The sequence below is a fragment of the Lithobates pipiens genome, unplaced genomic scaffold (assembly GCF_037356315.1).
Source record: "Lithobates pipiens isolate NorthernLeopardFrog02 unplaced genomic scaffold, aLitPip1_a1.2 Scaffold_27, whole genome shotgun sequence".
NCBI lineage: Eukaryota > Metazoa > Chordata > Amphibia > Anura > Ranidae > Lithobates > Lithobates pipiens.
Window position 1 is genome coordinate 46,813,527 of NW_027507788.1, and position 17,561 is coordinate 46,831,087.

Below are 17,561 nucleotides of genomic sequence, written 5' to 3' on the forward strand. Positions count from 1 at the left end.
TGTAAAGTAGTGAGTGTACAGCTTGTATAACAGTGTAAATTTGCTGTCCCCTCAAAATAACTCAATACACAGCCATTCATGTCTAAACCGCTGGCAACAAAAGTAGGTACACCCCTTAAAATGTCCAAATTGGGCCCAAAGTGTCAGGTGGCCGCCATTATTTTGCAGCACTACCTAAACCCTCTTGGGCATGGTGTTCACCAGAGCTTCACAGGTTGCCACTGGAGTCCTCTTCCACTCCTCCATGATGACATCATGGAGCTGGTGGATGTTAGAGACCTTGCACTCCTCCGCCTTCCATTTGAGGATGCCCCACAGATGCTCAATACTGTTTAGGTCTGAATACATGCTTAGCTAGTCCATCACATTTAACCTCAGCTTCTTTAGCAAGGAAGTGGTCGTCTTGGAGGTGTGTTTGAGGTTATTATCATGTTGGAATACTGCCTTGTGGCCCAGTCTCCGAAGGGAGGAGATCATGCTCTGCTTCAGTATGTCACAGTACATGTTGGCATTCATGGTTCCCTCAATGAACTGTAGTTCCCAGTGCCAGCAGCACCCATGCAGCCCCAGACCATGACATTTGACTATAGGCAAGACACACTTGTCTTTGTACTCCTCACCTGGTTGCTGCCACACACGCTTGACACCTTCTGAACCAAATAAGTTTATCTTGGTCTCATCAGACCACAGGAAATTGTTCCAGTAATCTGTGTCCTTAGTCTGCTTGTCTTCAACAAACTGTTTGCAGGCTTTCTTGTGCATCATCTTTAGAAGAGTCTTCCTTCTGGGATAACAGCCATGCAGACCAATTTGATGCAGTGTGCAGCGTATGGTCTGAGCACTGACAGGCTGACACCTCTTAAACCTCTGCAGCAATGCGCGCAACATTCATACGTCTATTTCCCAAAGACAACCCCTGGGCATGATGCTGAGCATGTGCACTCAACTTATTTGGTCGACCATGACGAGGCCTGTTCTGAGTGGAACCTGTCCTGTTAAACCACTTTATGGTCTTGGCCAGGCCACCATGCTCCAGCCCAGTTTCAGGGTCTTGGCAATTTTCTTATAGCATAGGCCATCTTTATCTAGAGCAACAATTCTTTTTTTCAGATCCTCAGAGAGTTTTTTGTCATGAGGTGCCATGTTGAACTTCCAGTGACCAATATAAAAGAGTGAGAGCAATAACACCAAATTCAACACACCTGCTCCCCATTTACACTTGAGACCTTGTAACACTAACGAGCCACATAACACCGGGGAGGAAAAATGGTTAATTGGGCCCAATTTGTACATTTTCACTTAGGGATGTATTCACTTTTGTTGCCAGCGGTTTAGACATGAATGGCTGTGTGTTGAGTTTTTTTTAGGGGGACAGCAAATTTACAAGTTGTACACTCACTACTTTACATTGTAGCAAAGTGGAATTTCTTCAGTGTTGTCACATGAAAAGATGTAATAAAATATTTACAAAAATGTGAGGGGTTTACTCTTTTGTGAGCTAATGTATAGGCAAGCAAACTAAAAGGCAGGCCAGGAAGTGATTGTAGGGAAGTAAATAAAAGCCCACAGCCTAGCAGGTGATGCCCATAGGTGACCACAGCCAAACCACACATGTAAAAGGAATCAGGGTAAGTAGGGTTTCTCAACTCCAGCTCTCAAGGCGCCCTAACAGGTCATGTTTTCAGGATTTCCCTCAGATGAAATAATTACAAAGGCAGTGAAACTGATCAAAGCACCTGTGCAAAATAATGGAAAGCCTGAAAAGCCTTGAGGACTGGAGTTGAGAAACACTGGGGTAGAGAAGCACTGCAGCAAGGAGGTAAGTATACACAAGCAGGAAACTGCAGGCTAATTTTGTGACAGCTTTGTTCACAAAATGTTTATAGCCTACTTTAGAATTAACATGCACAGTGCTGGGAGAAGGTCATCTGGCAAGGATATCAAACTGTGCCCCCCTGGTTCTGATAGTAGGCGGAGCTAATGACAGCACACATTGTGCTGAGTTGAAACGTATGTAATGGTTATGGCATACACTAAATTATTGCCAATGGTGTGGTGGCATACCACAACCAAATTAAGAGTTTGATAGCTGTGCACATTCTGTTCCACAGAAAAATATGGCACTAACAAAAGCAAATTAATACCTTGGCATTGGTGTGAGGTAAAAATGCCAGAGCGTCCTCCTTTCAGCACCTATGGGGAGCCCCTGCTCTTTCTGACAGGAGTGACACTGCAGTATCAATGAGGCGGCTAGAGAATGGTCCTGCCACAAGCTACCAGTAAATTTCTCTCTCTATAACAACCAGCCCAGAGCACATGCAAACTCATCCCTCCTTCTGTTTCATGGTCCTGAGGGAGACACCTGTGCTAGATGATGCAGAATAACAGGAATACCCTGTACTGGAGGACTGAGCTACCATAATGAGATAATCAGAGACTCCCACAATTTAGAACACATATTAACTGGTGTGCTCCACAATGGAATAATGAATGTCCTCTCCTCAGTAGAAATATAAATAAGAGGAAATCCTCAGACAGGATTGCATGGGGGTGATCGGGGTGGGGGGCTCCTATCTATCCATGAATATAGGCAAGAACAGAAAGACCCCATTTAGAAATACAGGTATTCCATATTTACCCTTGTAGAAGTTAAGCCTCATCAAACAGAAGCACAATGGGTGATCAGAGGAGACCCATATCCAGAAGGAGTGCAGAGGGGTGAGCAGAGGGGGCCTCCATCCAGGACAAATTCAGGGAAGTAGTCAGAGGTGAGTGATCAAAGGGGCCCCATTCCAAAAAAAATTGCATGGGGTTGATCAGAGGGACCCCCTAGCCAGGATGAAAGTAGGGAGGAGATCAGAGGGTCCCCCATCCAGGAGGAATGATGGAGAATGACCATAGGGGCCCTCACCCAGGAGGAGTGCTGCAGGGGGATGGTCAGAAGAGCTCCCATCCAAGAGGTGTGCAAAGGGAGGGTGATTGGAGGGGACTCCATCCAGGAGAAGTGCAAGGGGGTGATCAGAGGTAAAGCCTCCATTCAGGAGGAATGCTAAGGGGTGATCAGCTGGTTCCCACATCCAGAGGGAATGTGGGGGGTAATCATAGAGACCCTTCTTCCATGATGAATGCAGGGGGTAATCAGAGAGGCCCCCCATCCAAGAGGAGTGCAGGGGGGGTGATCATCAGAGAGGACTGCATCCAGAAGGAGTTCAAGGGGTGCAATAGGGGACCCCATCCACCTGTCAAGGGTTGATCAGAGGGGTCCCAAATCCAAAAGGAATGTGGGGGTAATCAGTGGGTCCCCCCATCCAGGATGAGTGTGGGGGGGTGATCAGAGGGGCCTCCCATCCAGGATGAGTGCAAGGGGGTGATCAGAGGAGCCCCACACCCAGAAGGAATGCAAGGGGGTGATCATCAAAGAGGACCCCATCCAAGAGGAGTGCCAGGGGGTGATCGTTGGGTCCCCCCATCCAGGATGAGTGCAGGTGGGGTGATCAGAGGGGCCTCCCATGCAGGAGGCGTACAGGGAGGTAACCATAATAGGGACCCCCATCCAGGAGGAGTGCAGGGGGTGATCATCAAAGAGGGCCCCATCCAGAAGGAGTGCAGGAGGTGATCAGAGGGGGCCTTCACCCAGGAGGAGTGCAATGGGTGATCAGAGGGGACCTCCATCCAGCAGGAATGCCAAGGGGTAATCATAGGGGTACCCTATCCAGTAGGGTGATCAAAGAGGCCCCCATCTAGGAGGAGTGCAGGGGGTGATTATCAGCTGTACCCCTATCAAAGGGGACTGCAAAGGGGGTGATCAGAGAGGTGCCCCATCCAGGAGGAATGCTAAGGGTTGATCAGAGGAGTCCAACATCCAAGAGGTATGTGGGGGAGGGAGTTATCAGTGGGTTCCCCCATCCAGGATGAGTGCAGGGGGGTAATCATCATAGGGACTACCTTCCAGGAGGAGTGCAAGCAGTGATCAGAGGGGCCCCCATCCAGGATAAATGGGGTGATCACTATCCAGGAGGAATGAAAGGGGATGATCATAGAGGCCCCTATTCAGGAAGCGTGGGGGAGGTGATCAGAGGGGACACCAATCCTGGGAAAAAGCAGGGGGTGATCAGAGAGGCCCCTATCCAGAAGGAGTACAGAGGGTGGATCAGAGGGGCCCCTATACAAATGAAGTGCAAGAAGGTAATCCAAGGTGCCTCCCATGCAGAAGATTTGCAGGGGGTGATTCGAGGGGCCCCTATCCAGGAGGTTTTAAGGGTGTGATCAGAGGGAGGGCCTCCACCCAGGAGGAATGCCCCCCATCCAGAAGGATGAGTGCAAGGGGGTGGTCATCAGAGGGACCCCCATCCAAAAGTACTTCAGAGGGGTGATTATAGGGGTCCCCCTCCAGGAGGAATTCTAAGGGGTTACCAGAGGGGTCCCCCACCTAAGAGAAATGTAGGAGGGTGACCAGAGGGTCCCTCATCCAGAATGTGTGTGGGGGGGGGGGATCAAAGGGGCATGCCATCCAGGAGGAGTGGGAGAGAGATACAGGAAGCGCCAACCTGAGTGTAGTATATTAAACGTGATTTACTAGAAAAGTAAGTAATGCACTTACAAGAAATAACATAAAAACAAGCTCATCTGTAAGTAGTGGTGTCTGCAGGTGTAGATTGTCATCCAAAATGAGCATCCACGTATCTGGCAGATGACTGGGGGAGCCTCAATCCATCCTGTGGCCACCAGGAAGTCGGTCCAGGCCGCCATGGAGCGCAGGGAAATGACGTCACCAGCAAGCAGAGAGACACCAGAGGAGGAACAACTGGATAACAGAGGCTACGCGCTCGGAGCAACCACTCCTTCTACAGGCCTAGGGGGGAAGTGCTGGAATGGTGGTATTTATCTGTCTGGAGGAGTGCAGGGGTTGATCATCAGATGAGCCTCCAACCAAGAGGAGTGCAGGGAGTGATCAGTGGAGGCCCCATCCAGATGCCACCTGCCTCCCCACCTGGTCAACTCTCAGTACGCACAGCCATTTGCTCCCTTGGCACGCACTAAGCCATTTGGGCTCTGAAAAGTGCAGAGGTGTTGCTAGCATCTCACATACCTCCATGTTTGCATCAGCCTCCTCGCTGATCTGGTGGTTCGTGGCACTTGGAAGGAGACTTCATTGGCAGCCTGACACCAACGTGAACAGACCTGTCAGTGAGAATGGTGCATCAGCGCGACTTTGGGTGAGCTTCTTCCAGGGACACTGCTCCCGGGTTTCCCATCCTTCACTGCACTGCCGTTACCACCGCCGAGTGGATATTCCCTTATATATCCCTTATATCAGTCTGCAATATCAATGGATGGTCTCTCCTACCTTCATTCCCCTGTCAGCCCTTTCACATGCCAGTTGAACTAATCCGTTATCTCCCATTAAGCGCCTGCAGGCATCTGTAGAATCAGCAAGCAGTCCATTCAATACGGAGGGATTGGTTCCCCTTATTGTCCTCAGGGACTATTTTTGATGTGTCCAAAATAATGGTCTAGCTAGAATCTTTACATTTTTTCAGCAATTCCTTTGGCCACCATTGTCTCTTATTAAGTGCCTTCATTTTTGCATAGGGTTGGCTGCTGGTGTGACAGTGGGTAATGCATGTGAAGCTGTGTCCTTTTTCCTTGTTTTTAATTTAATTATATATATATATATATATATATATATATATATATATATATATATATTTATTTATATATATGTTTTTTATTGAAATATTTTACACAATAAAACACAGAGTACAGGCATTACTAAAAATATAAAGGTATAAATTCAAAATGTATATAATAGTAAAGCTATCCTCATAAGGCACAAATATGCAAACGTTCAACAGCCCATGGATTACCTACATCTAGCACTAGATAGTTGCAGAGGTTGCATTAAACTGAGGGAAGGGAATCAATGATAAGAGAGAGGATCTATACTTGAGATTGCTAATCTCAGATTAGCCATGGCAAAGAAAATAAAAAATTACGGTAAATTAAATTAGATGAAATGGAACATAGGTTGGGATATAAGTCAGAAGGCTGGCCGGAGGATTTGTAGGAGGAGTCTGAGGGGGTATATATCCCTCCTCCTCCTACAAGTCCCTTGTCGGCTCGGGTCTGGTTTTCCGTGGTAGCACCTGACGCTCGTCACTTCCGGGTGTCTCTGACTTCCTTTGCGTGCGCTATTCGTCTGGTTGTAGGATCGCCGTAAGGAAGCCTCCTTCATCTAGTCGCCTCGTGGCAAGGCATCCCAGCTGGGGGTAGGGGGCACATCATTGCGGCGCAAGCTACTGCGGGGGATCCAGTGGTTTTATGATTATCATCGTTCCTTTGCGGCAAAGGTGGCGGCTACTTGGGCCCAGTTTCAGGTGGTGACATGTTGGGGCAACATCGACATGGAACTGTTTTGTAGGCATTTCGCTAATCAGAAGTCCCCTGTATGTGCCAACTGCCAGTCATCGGCACACACCACAACTTGGTGTCCAAACTGTGAGGCCTCCAGTCAACCGGGGGCCTTCAAACAGGTGGCGGGTGGTTCTTCTGGTAGTTTTCGTCAGGTGGACAAAATGGGTAGACCTATCCATTATCTGGGCAAAGCTCAGCTGTGCAATAATTACAATTACACTGGGTGCAACTATAACCAATGCAGGTTGTTGCACGTTTGTGCTAACTGTTTCAGAGCCCACCCCAAGTCCGCCTGCCATGTTAAGCCTTTCAGCACGTCATGACTATGCCAAATCAATATCTCCTTGCTGGGGGTTTACTTAGATGGCCACCCATCCCCAGATTTTGAGCAATTTTTGCTGGAGGGTTTTTCTTCAGGCTCTCACACTGGACTCATCACTCTTCCAACCGAGTCATGTGAATGCAATAATTTAAGGTCAGCGGAGAATCACCCTGCCATTGTCGACGAGTTGCTTCAGGTTGAAGTGTCCAAGCGGTTCCTGATTGGACCTTTCCCATCTTCACCGTTTTGTATATGGAGGGTCAGCCCCATTGGGGTGGTCTGTGGAAAATGTTCGAATAAATTTTGCTTGATTTATGACTTTTCCGCGCCTCATTCATCTCATATTCCTAGTCTCAATTCACTCATCCCATCTGAAGAGTTCTCACTGAAGTATTCATCAGTGGATTTGGCAATTCAGCATATGGTGCAGTTAGGCAGGGGTGTTTGGTTGTCCAAGGCTGATATTACTGATGCGTTTAAACTACTTCCCATCAGTCCTGCTCTCTGGCAATGGCATGGTGTCAAGTGGCGTGGTCAATATTATTTCGCTACCAGATTAACGTTTGGGTCAAAAAGCAACCCTCAGTTGTTTGATACCTTTGCCCAGGCCCTTCACTGGATATTAGAGAATTGCAAAGGTTGTCAGAAGGTAATCCACTATCTTGATGATTCTTTACTTTTGGAGAAACCAGATGAACCGCCAGGGATATGCATGCGCTTACAGGGCTGTTTTCAGATTTAAATGTCCCTTTAGCTGCTCACAAGGTGGAGGGTCCGTCAATAGTCATCACTTTTTTGGGGATTTCGCTCAATAGCAATCTCATGGTGGCTAGCCTGCCCTTGGAGAAGTTGGTTAGGATACAGCAGACCATTCATCTGTTGGTCCGGTCACCAGTATGTTCTCAGAAAGAATTGCAGTCTCTGTTGGGGGTGTCAAATCATGCGATGAGAATCATCCTGCAGGGTAGGGTGTTTGTGTCCAGGTTGCTGTCTCTGCTTCCACTTTATCATGATTCTGACACGGCAGTTAAGTTTCCAGCTGATGCCCTAGAGGATCTTATCATGTGGGATCGGTTCTTGTGTGACTGGAATGGCATCTCCATGTTCATTCCCCAGCCATCAGATAATTCCCCCAGAATTTTTTCGGATGCCGCCACGTCAGTCGGTTTTTCGGCCATTTTTTGTTGTCAATGGTTGGCCAGCCGTTGGCCCCCTGAGGTTTTCCACCTGCCAAAGTTTGCTCTGACCTCAGCTTTGTTTGAAATGTATCCGATTTTGGAAGCAGCAATCACTGGGGGCCGGTTTGGTCAGGTTATTCAGTCATCTTCTTTACGGATAATTTGGCTACAGCCAAAATTACCAATAAAGGCAGATTGGGGTCCCTTCTGATCATGTCATTCATGCGTAGGTTGACTTGGCTGGAATTGACGTACAAATTTCATTTTCGGGGTGAATTTATCAGTGGGAATCTCAATGGTGCGGCTGATGCTTTATCCCGTCTTAATATGCCTCGTTTTTTCTTGCAGCATCCGGAGGCAGAACGGAGGGGCCGGCCTGTCCCCCCGTACTGGCTGTTGGTCATGGACTAAACACATTCCGGGCTCAGGCGATTGACCTGGCCAATAAATCGTTGTCCAGGAAGATGCTAAAAGCAAACACGACGGGTTGGAAGACTTTCCTCAGGTTTACGGATTTATACCCTTCCGATGGCCCTGAGGACATCTACCATGTCATGTCTTTCGCTGCGTATTGCCACAGTGAGCTGGCTTTAGCTGCCAGATTCCCTGAGCACTATGAGTTACAGCTGCCCAACAATAAGAATAGACAAACTGGTCAGCGGTTCGTGGTGAAATATTACCGAACTAATATCGCTTGTTGCCCGGTTGAAGTTCTCGACTCACTTTGCAATCTATTTGTAGCAACTCCTGTTCATAGGCCTCTGCTCCCGTTTCCCACACATCCTATTACTTCAAAACAGTTAATTTCATATGTAAGGATTTTACTTGCCAGATTAGATGTAGACCCAAGGCGCTTCTCTGGTGATTCATTCAGGATCGGGGCAGCGTCTGCGGCTTCTAAACAAGGGGTCCCATCTTACATCATTAAGCACATGGGACTCTGGAGGCCATCCTGCTATAGCAGGTACATTCCTCACATGGAGGTTAGTAGGGCGTTTGTTACGTTGTTGGATTAATTGTCATTGATTCATTAAAGCTTCATACTTTACCTATCTTGTGTCTTTTGCCCTCTTTTAGGCGTACCGATCAGCGAGACCGAGGCACACCACAGGTCTTGGTAGTTATGGTTAAAATATGTTGCAACTGAAGACTCAAACTACAAACAAGATTAACAGTAAAATAAACTTTGGTCTGACTTCTACTCGAGCGGAGAAAAATAGCTGAGGATGAGAATAATTCATAACAGAGGATGAACTCAATTCACTTGAAACCATTATTTCCAAATTTTCCATTGCATATCAAACTTTTTACTGGTACCACATCTACTAGCTAATAAGGTTTCATAAACATAGTGGGAGTGAATTGAGACTTCAGAAGTATTGGGTGCCTTATCAGATTTCCAGTGTTTCCATATCAATGTTCTAGCAATCAGAAGAATACGTATAATCACAACTCGTAAGTCAGGGGGGAAATTCTCAATGCCTATATTTAATATAGCTAAACTTGGATTGGGGGCTGTCAAGATCGGAATATGCTATACCAGAAACTAGTCAGGTGTTTACAGGTCCAGAACATATGAAGAAGGGTCTGCCTTAGCGCTTACACATTTGGAGGCTTTGTAGATTGTTTTGAGTGTGTATTGTCATTGTGAAGTTGTGATGTTTTCACCTAAATAAGATTCCCATTTTTGGTAAGGTTGGGATTTGTTGAAGATGAGTTTTTGCTGGAAGAAATTATATAAGTAGGATATACCTTTAAGATGTTTTTTTTGTATAGAATCTCCATCTTGCATCTGGGAGATATACATGGTGTGTTTTAATGGATTTCGGAAGGTGGGAAATTTGGTTGTATTTGTAGCAATCTATGGGCGTTAGGTTGAATTGTTTTTGAAGTGTATTGAACGATTGAAGGGTGTTGTTGTCATATAAATCGGCAATCCACTTTATGCTTTTAGTCTGCCAGTCTGTGCTTGTGAAGTTCAGAATTGTGTTTTCAAGAATAGTAATGGGTATAGGGATGTCTGATTTAGTAAGGGTTAGAGGTGGCAGTTTGTGCAGGTCTCTCCAAGCCTTAAGAGAGGCATGTATAGTAGGTGGAAGGTGTTGTATAGGAAATGGTCGCCATATGTCTAGGAGCAAGACAGAGCGTAAGTCCTTAGTAGGGCTTAAGGCCTCCTCAATACCACTCCAAAGGATATTGGTGGAGGGCGTGAACCAGTTTTTATGTTGGGTGAGGATATAGGCCTAAAAATGATCCTGAATATTTAATAATTCCATACTTCCGGCAAGTCTGTGTTTTTAAAGATCTAAGGTGGTTACTGCAAAGTGGGATGGGAGTGTATGGAAAATGTATAATATTTGAGGGAGTAGGAGCATTTTGAATGAGACCAGACAGCCAGACCAGGACAGTTCTATTTAGATAATCTTTTTGTTTCTTTCGTTATTTTGACTATCAAGGGTAAGTAGTAGGCATCAGCTAATTTCTGGGGGTCTGCTGTTAGTTGTAGTCCTAAATATGATATGCTGGACTTACTCCATGTGTAGGGAAAAGAGGATTGTAGCTGCAATTGAAAGGATGGAGAAAGACCTAGTTCCAAAATTAGTGATTTTGTGAAATTGACTTTATAGAAGGACCCTAAAATGGACCTCCGCTCATCTGATCCCTCCCCCCCTCCGGCGCCACAATCGGCACCTTTCAGGGGGGAGGGGGGTGCAGTTACCTGGATAATCCAGGTAACTGCACCCACTTCCGGGCTAGCTGTCTGCGGAACGAGCGTAGGTTACGCCCCCGTTCCGCAATGCCCCGCCCCCTTCAGCAAGTGCCCCGCTGCCTGCTGGGAAACACACAGCTCCCAGAGGCAGCGGGGACCGTCCGGATTGCGCCGCGCGGCTCGCGCATGCGCAGTAGGGAACCGGGAAATGAAGCCGAAAGGCTCCATTTCCTGATTCCCATACCCAAGATGGCGGCGGGACCCGGCAGCCGAGCGAGCGATCGGCTTCGGGTGCCGACATCGCGGGCGCGCTGGACAGGTAAGTGTCACTATTTAAAAGTCAGCAGCTGCAGTATTTGTAGCTGCTGGCTTTTAAAAAAAAAAAAAAAAAACGCGGAGTCCCTGTGGACTCCCGCTTTAAGCAGGGTATGGACATAAGGTAGGGTTGTGGCAGGAGAAGTTAAAAACAAAATAATGTCATCAGCAAATTTATATTTTTATACGTAGGACCTGTTTTGGAGGAGAAAGCTTGTTATGTTGGGGTGGGATCTAATCCTCTCAGCTATATGAGAAGATTAAAAATAAGGGGCACAAGGGACACCTTTGTCTTGTACTGTTGGATATGATAAAGGGAGTTGAAAACATATTTGATGTATAAACCTGTGCACAGGGGGCTAGAATGATGGATAGTATGGGTCCTGTGAAGCCACATTTTTGGAGGGTGTGTGTCATGTAGTCCCAGTGTCTCCTGTCAAATGCCTTTTTCCGCATTCAGAGAAGGCACTCGACAGGACCTAGCATATTGAATAATGTTGATAACTCTTCTTGTAGCGTCGGATGCTTGTCTACCTGTAGTAAAACCCTTCTGATCAGATTTGATGAGCATAGGCAAGATGGGCAGAAGTCTGTGAGCCAAGATCTTAGCATACAGTTTGACATCTGTATTGGGTAATGAGATGGGTCTGAAATTCTCAGGGATATTAGGATCCTTACTGGGTTTAGGAATGGTGATAACATATGCTTTAAGCATTTCAAAGGGAAATGAGGCAGAGGTCATTGCAATTCATGAACACCGACTGTAATGCTGGGGATAGGTTTTTTTTTGGAAGATTTTATAATAGTCATGCGTTAAACCATCAGGTCCTGGTGATTTGCCAGAAGGGAGAGTTTTAATCACTTTCATGATTTCAGGCTCAGTAATGGGAGTATTGAGAGATGCTAGTTGTGCCTGTGAGAGAGAAGGGAGATTGATACCTTTCAGAAAGGCTTGTATGGTTTTCTCTATGGGTTGTGGGGTATTAGGTTCGTTTTACAGATTATACAGTGATGAGTAGTATTCAGCAAAGGAATTTACTATATCTTTTGGATTGAAGATTTTTTTTTTATTTTTGTTTAGGGGTGGATTAAGTATGGGGTTTTTGTTTGGATTCTACATTCTTTAAGCCTTTGAGCAAGAAATTTGCCTGCTTGATTACCAGATGAGTAATGGGATAGTTTGAGGGAGTTGACATGCCCGTCGTACTGTTCAATGAGCAGGAGCCTGAGATCAGAGTGAAGTTTGGAAAGTTTATCTGCTGTGTGTTTATCAGCAGTGTTCTTGTTCAGGGACTCTAAAGTCCTAATTTTCCCAAGGATTCAATTCATTTTTTGCATCCTCTATTAAAGGCCTTATGGGCACACCACAGTATAGTAGAGTCAGATACAGATTGAGTGTTCAAGGAGAAAAATGAATTCAAATTTTTAGTAATGGTAGTAGCATGGGAAGGCATTTGAAGTATATGTAAATTAGCATGCCACACAGATGCAGGGCTCGGCCTGTGTCCCTCCACCACTATGATAGAGACAGGTGTGTAGTCAGACCATGAGATTTCGTGTATGGTGGAGGAGGACACTGCTTGTAGCAGCATTTTGTCAACCAGAATCAAGTTGATTCTTGAGTAAGAGTTATGTCTGGGTGAGTGGGAGGTGTAGTCCCATTCGTTGGAATGTTGGAAACTCCAAACATTGTAAACATAGTCAGCATGGAGTAGGGGTTGTAATATGGGTATGGGACATTTATATTTGGAGGTAGTGTCCATCTTGTAGTCCACTGAAAGCTTGTAGTCTCCACACATTACTAAAGCACTCATTTGAATTTCATTCACCCTATGAAACAATTTCTTTAAATAACGGATTTGGTGGGAATAAAGAGCAGAGAAATTAACAATAGTGTAGAGTCTGTTTAGTTCTCCTATCAGGATTATTTATCTTCCCTCAGCTTGGATCTCATGTAGGCCGAAGGCCACAGAATCTCTACTGGCAATGAGTAAGCTTTTTGTTTCATAGGTTCAGATGCCATAAAAATATGTGAAATTTTTTGTGTTGGAAATAGAGAGTATTACAGGTCGAGAAGTGTGTCTCTTGTATGCACAGCACATCAGTGTGGAGATTAAGAGCTTTCTTCCAAGCTGACGCTCTCTTAGATGGGTAGTTTAACCCGTGTACATTAAAGGATACTATTTTAAATACCATAGGTGGAGAGTAAATAGAAACAATGGCAGTACCTTACATGGGTCTCCATGGTTCCACGTGCGTTCAATTCCAGAGGGTTAAGGGTGGAAGCGGGAATGGAAAGACAATTCCTTCCAAAATTGAAGTTCATTTCATGTAGGTCAGACCGGTAAAAAGGAAGAGAGGAAGAAAATAGGAGGGAAAAGGATAACAACGGAAAATAACATGAAGGAAAATGGTAAATTCAAACGTGAATCTGGAGGCAGGATAACTGCCAATTACTTAGGAGGGGAAAATGTGTGCTCTATGTTCTCCATAGTGCATCAGGAATCAAGTAGTTTGAGAATTATTTAGTGAGAGGGGTATTTATTTATTATGCTTTTTGTTTTTCTTCTTATGTGACACCATTTGCTAATCAGCCTGGGCGTTCAGCCTGGCAGGGGAGGATGAGCTCCCAGGTGCTTGGTCAGGTATAATGTCCCAGAAGCAGAGAAGACCATCCTCTAGGTTTGTGATCACTGAGGTGTTTCCGTCTCGAGTGATAGTTAGCTTTGTTGGATAGCCCCAGCAATAAACAATGGTGTAGTTGCATAATGTCCTTGTTATGGGCAATAGCGATTTATGTTTTTGCATCGTGTATTGCGAGAGGTCCACATATAGCTAAATGTTTGCGAATTTTTGAAGTAGTTGCGAATTTTTACGAAAAGCTATCATAAACTGCTCCTTTCTATATATTGCTGTAATTGTGCAGGTTGTATGGCCTCTGATACCCCACATATTTTTACATTGTTCCTCCTTGACCTGTCCTCGAGGTCAGCCACTTTAGCTTTAAGCCATGTTACATCATCAGACTAATCATTGTGGGCATCCACCAGCGAGTTATGAGAGGAGCAAAATTCACACATTTTCTTTTCAATATGATCAATCCTTCCTCCAAGCTCCCCCACTTCAGCTTAAAAGTTTCTCATACATTCCATCGTGTCTGTGTGCAGGGAGCTGCGGAGGGAGACAAGCATGTACTTTAACCCATTGCCAAGCATCTGCCGTCATTTTACTGTGGCAGGTTTGCACAATCCCCCTATATGTCAGCTTGCGGCATCGGGATAGCAGGCGCGCTCGCGCACCCCACTACATAGAGGGGGTGCCAATGCTCATGGCCGACGGTCATGATGACCACTGGCCACGAGCGATTGTGAGCAGGAGACACAGAACAGGGATGAGTGTATGTAAACACACACATCCCTGTTCTGTTCTTAGAGGAGTGATAGATCATGTGTTCATATAAGCTAGGAACCATGACCCGTCACTTCCTCTAGTCAGTCCCCTCCCCCTTCAGTTAGAATCACCTCCCAGGGAACAGAGTTAACCCCTTGATCGCCCCCTAGTGTTAACCCCATTAACGGCCAGTGCCATTTTTACAGTAATCAATGCATTTTTTATAGCACTGATCTCTGTATAAATGCCAATGGTCCCAAAGATGTGTCAAAATTGTCCGATGTGTCCGCCATAATGTCGCAGTCATGATAAAAAATGCAGATCGCCGATATTACTGTGCAAACCAATCAATATATGCTTATTGCATTTTTTTACCAAAAATATGTAGAAGAATACATATCGGCCTAAACTGAGAAAAAATTTGCTGTGGGGATATTTACTATAGAAAAAGTACAAAATATTGTGTTTTTTTCAAAACTGTCGACCAACGAGTTTGAGAAAAACAACAATATTTAACATTTTTGCTATAATACACATCCAAAAAACAAATTTCTTCATCAGTTTAGGCCAATATGTATTCTCTTACATAGTTTTGGTAAAAAATCCCAATAAGCGAATATTGATTGCACAAAAGTTATAGCGTCTACAAAATAGGGGATAGATTTAGGGACTTTTCATTTTTTTATTGTTTTTACTGGTAATGGCAGTAATCGGTGATTTTTAGTAGGACTGAAACGTTGTGACAAACAAATCTGACCCTAAGTGACACTTTTTGGGCACCAGTGACACCAATACAGTAATCAGTGCTCAGTGATCACTGTATAAATGACACTGGCAGGGAAGGGGTTAACACCAGGGGTGATCAAAGGGTTACATGTGTCCTAGGGAGGTGCTTTCTAACTGTGTGGGGGTGGACAGGGAACACACAGAGATTGCTATTCCTGATTACTAGGAACAAACAATCTCTCTGTACTCCCCTGTCAGAACAAGGATTTGCCTTGTTTACATAGGTAGATCCTCATTCTGCCTCTCTGTGGAGCGATTGCGGGTGGCCAGCAGACATCACGGCTGTCGGAACCATACATGGGCTTCCATATCGTGCCACAGGCATGGGCGCGGCCATAGTATCTATTACACAAAACGACATACGGGTACTATATCTGTGGCGGGCGGTCCTTCAGTAGTTAAAGTGATGAACAATGAGCCAAATTCATGTACCCGTCTAGAACTTTAGCCCATGTTAATCCACTTTTAAAATGAATGTGAGACACTTTTGTAAAATCTGTCTGAGACATGTACATAAATAGAAAGTTGGTCTTAATTAGCTACACATTTGGTGTATTCAATGCAACACAATGTAAAAGTTCTGCCACTTTTGAACTTTTGATCTGCATGTGATGCATAGGTTGCTGTAAAAATCAAAAGTGTCACAAATACTTCATGAATATGGTGCAATACATTAACAAGAAAAAAGGAAAATGCCTCCCATAGGGTGTTACTTTAAAGGCAACACAAAAAATTACAAAGTACATACAAATGTATTAATTAAATAATATATAAATATATAAATATATAAATATTCAAATTACAGAATCATACAGATTTATCAAAACCAATAACAAAATTGGATAAAACTCAATATTGTATTCCCATGTAGTCCAATAAGCCCAACGCGTTTCGGGACTAGGTCCCTTCGTCAGGGTCAACAATCAGATGGACTCACTGTATGAGATCAAAAAAATACATATTGCAAAAAATACCAATAAGTACATTATCAATCTTAGAGCATACATCATGCAGTATCGGACAAGGACATACCATCAAAATATATAGTGTGAAAAAGCTGCTGGAATAGGGACAATGTAATCCAATGCAAGCGTATACTCAGCAACAGATGGGCCAAGTGGAATTCATACAAATTCCTGAAACGGTAGCAAGAAGTCAACACAATTGCAGGTATAAAAGACTTCACTTGAGGTGGATTGAATTCTTGGGGAAAATATATATATATATATTAGGCTTGTGCAATTTGTTTCGTAACAAATCGAAATTCGGCCGAATTTTGCATTTTTCGGACATTCGGATGCATCCGAATGTCCGAATAAAAAAATAACGAATAACAACGAATACGAAAGAAATATAACGAATTAATTCAAATGAATTCGACACGATTCAGTAATTCTTTAAAGACCTAATGAAACAAAAGGTCAGCTCAAAGTAAATCTTATAGTCCAATCAGCTAATTAATTTTGTGCCGGAGGATGGATTACTGGCAAAGTGCATTCCTGAGAACTGAGTTAGAAGGGTGTTGTATTGTATTTGAGCCGAGGAGAAGAGACGTTGTCATTGTGTGTGTTAAAAGATTCAATAAACAAACGACTTTCCAAACTACGAATCATTATCATGAATGTCTATACATCCATAAATAGCGAATTTCAACGAATACGAACGAATGAATTTGACACTCTACGAATAATAACGAATTATCCGAAAACGTATTAACGTAACATAACGAATATAACAGAACGAAATGATGTATTTTATGAATGACAACGAACCGAAACTAAACGAAATTTTCCATTGTGCACAAGTCTAATATATATTTTTTTTTTTTTTTTTTTTTTTTTTTTTTTTTAATTTAATAATGTTTATTGAAGATTTGCATCTGAACAGAACAACAAAAAAAAAAAATAGAGAAAATACTCCTCAATACAATACAAGCTAAATCCACTCATACATAGGCTAAGCAGAGCTAGACATATATGTCACTAGATCAGAATATTGACAAATTAAACAATAAAGCCAACAGGAAGTGCATTGTAAAAACATTAGTATTATCTTGTACCCATCCTAAGCAATTATGCCCCCGTGGGGTGTTATGTCTAATCAAAGCACACGAGCCACAGACCCCCTGGTGCCCCAAACGGGATCAAGCTGCAATCCAAGGGCTGGGCCCGCCCACAAAGACCAGGATACCCCCCCACTCATCTCAACCAAGTTCAGAAACCTGGGATACCCAAAAAAAATATATCGGGCCAAGACCGGCCTACCACTTCACTGCCATTTCCCTTAGAACCCCAATTGGGGCCCTTCCCAAAACACCAAGGGAGGTGGAGAAGAAGAGAAGAGAGAAAACGTGAGAAAAAGGGAAACAAAAACGGGGGGGGGAAAGAAAGGCAATGTAAAAAGCTTAATCAAATGTTACCTGTCCTAGAAGACAAAGCACCCGGCT